Source organism: Sinocyclocheilus rhinocerous, unplaced genomic scaffold (genome assembly GCF_001515625.1).
Source record: "Sinocyclocheilus rhinocerous isolate Xijiao unplaced genomic scaffold, SAMN03320098_v1.1 scaffold148, whole genome shotgun sequence".
NCBI classification, from domain to species: Eukaryota; Metazoa; Chordata; class Actinopteri; order Cypriniformes; family Cyprinidae; genus Sinocyclocheilus; species Sinocyclocheilus rhinocerous.
In genome coordinates this window covers 3,195,143-3,201,276 of record NW_015653472.1, presented here as the reverse complement: position 1 = coordinate 3,201,276, position 6,134 = coordinate 3,195,143, and positions in this window count along the sequence as shown.

The following is a 6,134-nucleotide window of genomic DNA, read 5'->3' as shown; positions in this document are numbered from 1 at the left end:
TTCATCTTTTTCTTTTCTTTTGTTTTCGGTTGCTTCATTTGCAATCACAGGACACTGGGCGCTCGACCACTCTGGGTGGTTTGACCGTGTAAATGAACCTTTGTGTGGAAGGATGTGGTTTGCTTTAGAGTCGATTCATCTGGGATTTAGATCCCGTGTAGAATACGCCATGCGTGCTTGAGTAATTTTGCAAGTATCTTTAGGACTGACAGTGCGATTTGGTCTGGAGTTTTGCATTAGTTTGCGTGATATACTGTAGTGATTAATTCTGGAACGGGCGTTCAGATTTACTTACAATCAACTTTGAAGCCTTGTTAACGATTCAGATATATAGCCTACTATCACATCAAGAAGTCAAAGCCTGCCAATTATGATGCTGTTACGTCACTGATTTGCTAATGGGTGATTCGTTTCTCTTTTTTTTTTTTTTTTCTTTTGTGTGTGATTTGTCATTGTTTTTGTAGCTAGTTTGAGTAACCAACAGCCTGTGAATGATAACTCTTAACAGTCAGGTACATAGGCACTCATGAACTTTGTGTCATCTCAGATTTGTTCTTTTTGTTTTTGTGCATTCTCCTTCCTGGACTGCTCAATTGTCCACTCAAATATCCTGAAAATCAGTCAGGTTCTTGACTGTTTACAACAAGGTGGTGGTGGTGGATTGGAATATTGCAAGGCAGAGTCAAGAATCATGTTCGTTATGTGGATTGGTTCTTAGTTAGAGGGTTTCTTATATTCATAATCAGTACATTCAGAGTTGATTGATTGTATGGAGCTGTTGGTGATGATGATATAGGTCAAGCTGGTCTGAAGTTTAGTTTCTATCCATTACTGTTGAAATTATAAAATATGGGTACCACTGTTATATCAAAGCAATTGTTTCAAAATTAAGGCACATTCAGCTTGTCTTTTTGGGTTTCATTGGAAGAAATCCTGAATTTTTCAGCTTTTGGTCATTTGGCAAACAAATTCAACAGTGCTGGTCTCTTTCAAAATCATTTTTGATGATTTATGTGCAAATCTAATGCCCAGAGTGAGTTATCTGGCTCAGGGTTGACGTTTCATCTCATTCCTGTCATTTACAGCACCAATACTGGTCTCATATTTATATGAACTTCCAATTCGGCAATGCTTAAAAGGCACAGTAATTTCATGCAATTTTGTAGGTTGAAGGAGTTGCGATTCAAAGGAGAGTGGAGTTGTTATATGCTTGATATCCCCTGAATATGTCCTCCATGAATTGTAATACAAACCCCATATTTAAACTAATACATTTCTTCCTCCCTAAAATGAGCATTTTGACTGTTGGATAAATGTCAATATCTGTGCAAAATCCTCTCGTTATGATTGCTGCAAGGTTTCTTATAGCTTTGCCATGGTAATGTGAGTGTTGTCATTGCTATGCCAATGCAAGCATGTTTTTTTTTTTTTTTTTGGACAGGGTGGCATGTGTTTGGGTAATTCGAAATTGACAGTTGCTTTGGTAGATGGTACCTGATAGTGACTGAGGAAAATGAATAGCAGGGATGCGTTCACTACAAAAATTGTTGTGGTGAATTGGTGCTGTTATTTGAATGTTTAATCAGGAGGATACAGTATTGCTGTTCAATTCATTGTAAAGTATTGCTTTTAAAAATTGATTTTTTATTTATTTTAATCCCCCATGCAACCCCCTGTCCCTTGTAAGTTTGTTATCATGACTTATGTACAAAAAGACATTGGGAGAGAATCACAGATTTAACATGTTTTTTATTTTTATTTTTTTGAGATTTCAGCAGAGAAAATACTTGATGCATTTACTAGAGGCTTAGTAATGCGGTAAATAACAAATCACTGGGGCTTTTTTTGTTTGTTTTCATTAATGAATATGAGCAGCTAGTGGTTTAGGATAATGAAATGCACTAAATTGTTTAAAAAAAAATCTTATTGTTATGTAATGTGAAATTATACTAAGAGCATAAGGTAATGATATTGATGTTGACAGGCTTGCAGAAATCTACAGAAAATAGCAAATTTCTCTGTAATATTTGGGTTATTACTGTTAATTGATTTAGGGGTTGGTGTGGCAAAGGGAAGAATTATATAACAATGGATTGAAGTGAGACACTAAATTCTAGCTGTCTGCATAAAATGTCACAAAAAGAAAATAAATTATTTTGTTTTGGCCTTATCCTTGACTGGTTCATTTGCTGTATTCTAATTTGTTAAACTGTTTTGTGTTGCCTTTGTCTGGTTAACAAGAAATGTATAGAGATTTAAAGTAGATTATATATATATACACTGTGTGCACAATTATTAGGCAAGTGATGATTTTGACCATATCATCATTTTATCCATAATTTCCAAGTCCAAGCTGTATAAACTTGAATGCTTATTGGATTTAATGCATATCAGGTGATGTGTATTTGTGTAACGAGGGAGGGTGTGGCCTAAGGAGATCAACACCCTATATCAAGGTGTGCATAATTATTAGGCAGATTCTTCTCCTCAGGAAAAATGGGCCAAAAAAGAGATTTAACTGACTCTGAAAAGTCAAAAATTGTAAAAAGTCTTTCACAGGGATGCAGCACTCTTGAAATATCTAAGATATTGGGGCGTGATCACAGAACCATCAAACGTTTTGTAGCAAATAGTCAACAGGGTCGCAAGAAACGTGTCGAGAAGAAAAGACGCAAATTAACCGCCAAAGATTTGAGAAGAATCAAACATGAAGCTACCAGGAACCCATTATCCTCCAGTGCTGCCATATTCCACAACTGCAACCTACCTGGAGTGTCAAGAAGTAGGAGGTGTTCAGTTCTCAGAGACATGGCCAAGGTAAGAAAGGCTGAAACCCGACCACCTCTGAACAAGACACATAAGTTGAAACGTCAAGAATGGGCCAAGAAATATCTGAAGACAGATTTTTCAAAGGTTTTGTGGACCGATGAGATGAGAGTGACTCTTGACGGACCAGATGGATGGGCCCGTGGTTGGATCAGTAACGGACACAGAGCTCCACTTCGACTCAGACGCCAGCAAGGTGGAGGTGGGGTACTGGTATGGGCAGGTATTATTAAAGATGAGCTAGTTGGACCTTTTCGGGTTGAAAATGGACTCAAAATCAACTCTCAGACCTACTGCCAATTTTTAGAAGACACTTTCTTCAAGCAGTGGTACAGGAAAAAGTCTGCATCTTTCAAGAAGACTTTGATTTTTATGCAAGACAACGCTCCATCACATGCATCAAAGTACTCCACTGCGTGGCTGGCCAGTAAAGGCCTTAAAGATGAAAAACTAATGACATGGCCCCCTTCTTCACCTGACTTAAACCCTATTGAGAACTTTTGGGCCCTTCTTAAGCAGGAAATTTACAGTGAAGGTAAACAGTACACCTCTCTGAACAGTGTCTGGGAGGCTGTGGTTGCGGCTGCACACAAAGTTGATTCTGACCAGATCAAGAAACTGACTGACTCCGTGAATGGAAGGCTTGTGACTGTTATCGAAAAGAAGGGTGGCTATATTGGTCACTGAGGTTTTCTTTTTGAAATTTCAGAAATGTTTATTTGTAAATTTGAGTTTGTTTATTATTCTCACTTTAACAGGTGAAAATAAACAAGTGAGATCTTTGCTTTTCATTTAGTTGCATAATAATTCTGCACACTAATAGTTGCCTAATAACGGTGTACATGTAGATATTCTCTTAAGAACGCCAAAACTTCACTTTTACTACTTAAATGTTCAGGTTTGAGGGTTTGTTAACATTTTGGATTGACCAAGAGCACTGTAGTTGTACAATAACTAAATTAATCCTCAAAAATACAACTTGCCTAATAATTGTGCACACAGTGTATATATATATATATATATATAAAGGAATATAGATAATTTATTTTCTCTAAGAAGGGGCTTTTAGTTAGTGCTGTTACTGTTTAGTTATTTCAAATATAGGAAATTAAAGAGTGAGTTTGTCATTTTTCCCAGACATTTCCTGATGTACTGTACACTACCATTCAAATGTTTGCTTTTGTCCACTGAGGCTGCATTTATTTGATCAAAAATACAGTAATTGTTTAATATTAACATGTTGTAAAATGTAATTTATTTCTGTGATGGCAAAGCTGAATTTTCAGTATCATTACTCCAGTCTTCAGTGTCACATGATTTTTCAGGATTTGTTTTAATGTTGATTTGCTGCTCAAGAAGCATTTCTTATCAATGTTGAAAACATGCTTTGTTTTTGTGGGAACCATAATGCTTGTTTCGGGATTTTTAGAATAAAAAGTTCAAACAGCTATTTGAAATATTTTTTGTAAAAATGTAAGTCTTTACTGTCAGTCTTGATCAATTTAATGCATCCTTGCTGAATAAAAATACAAATTTTTAGTGTATATATATATATATAAAAACAATTTAAGACACCATAATGAATTTTGAATGGTAGTTTTTATGTAAAGGATACTGTGCAGACATTATCACACATACACAAAATTGTGTGTATAATTACAAAGTAAAGGCGGGGCATAGAGGAGAAACAATAATGTACAGTATGTGGAAAATAATGTGTTTTTTTTACTTTAAACCGCATAAACACATTTCATTACACCAAATACACAAAATAATGTTCTTTTTAGCAGCATCATATGACCCCTTTAAGTTTGATAAATCACAGACTAATTTATCTGACTGCTATTCTGGAGGGTACATTTTAATAAAAGCATAGGCAAATGGCAAATACATGTCAATTTCCAGATACAGTCATCTCAAAACTGTAACATCTCAAAACCCATTGAAAATACAATTTATACAGTAACTTGTCACAGTAAGCTATCAAGTTTTATAACACGGTTTTATTTGATGTTTCTTTCTCAAAAAATTGTACTGTAACAGGAAAACAATCTACAGTGTGAGGGCACTGTGTGACATAAAGCGTCATTCCCTCAGGAGCCCCTCAGCACCGGGCCCATCGTGTGCGTGTCTATATTTGGCACAGACAGTACGGTATGTGAAGAATGGCCTCTCACAGACGCGCATAACTAATTTTAGCCATATTTCTTGCCGCATTTCCACGCTACAAGTGTGTTTCGCCAATACAAACAGACGGATAAATGGCGTTTTAAAATGGTTTGTCACTTCCTCTCGTGACGTCACTGTGTTTGTGTTGAACGCTGGCACACTGACAGATTAGCTACAAACCTGCAGCTGTTTTCATTTCTTGCAGGTACCGTTTTAACACTTAATCGTCTTCGATTACATACTTTGCGTTTTGCTTTTGTTTTATTCGAGCACTTGCGCCTAAGAAGATCCAGAGGTAAGAAAATATGTTATTTCACGTCCCGGGTGTCGAAACTAACGTTAGCTCCAAACGGCTAACGTTAGTTCACTCCGGTAGGACGCATACAGCAATGAGTAATAAAGATAAGCATAAGCCTGTCTTTAAAACAACAAACAAAAAAACATTTAATTTAGATGCAGCCAGACTTCTTTGTTGACTGGCACTATTAAGCTGTCATGTTTTAGACTTTATTTGCTTGTTAAAGCTTGTGTTTCTTCGCTAGCTGGTCTGTCATGCGACCTTTTGATGACAGCATGACAAGAAGACGAGACGAACAGCAAACAGCCCATTTGCTTTATTTATTAGCATGACCATGTTGCATGCATGCTTTGATCAATATTTATAAGACAGATCGAGTGTGTCAGGCACCTGCTACACAAAGAATAACTATATGATATTAGTATATAAACATGTCCTAGACCTAGATGGAGTAGCGAAATTTGCCAAAATTAAATATTAATGAATGAACAGATGTTTCGAAGAGATACATTATTTACCCTCATTACCATATGGACAAAATATAGAAAAATTAATGTGTGAAAAAAAAATTTGGGGGGGGAAATGAAGAAGTGAAAGATTAAATAAATACAGTAGTCTATAAACAAAACAATCAATAAAAACAGCTAAAACTATTGCAAAACAGTATGTACTTTATTTTAATATTATATGCAAATTGATGTAAAAAAAGTACTAATTTTGATGAGAAATTAAACATTTATAATTTATTGAATATTTGTTTATTAATTATTTATTTGCATGTATCTGTTTATTTTTCATATTTGCAAGGTTATTAATATATATATATATATATATATATATA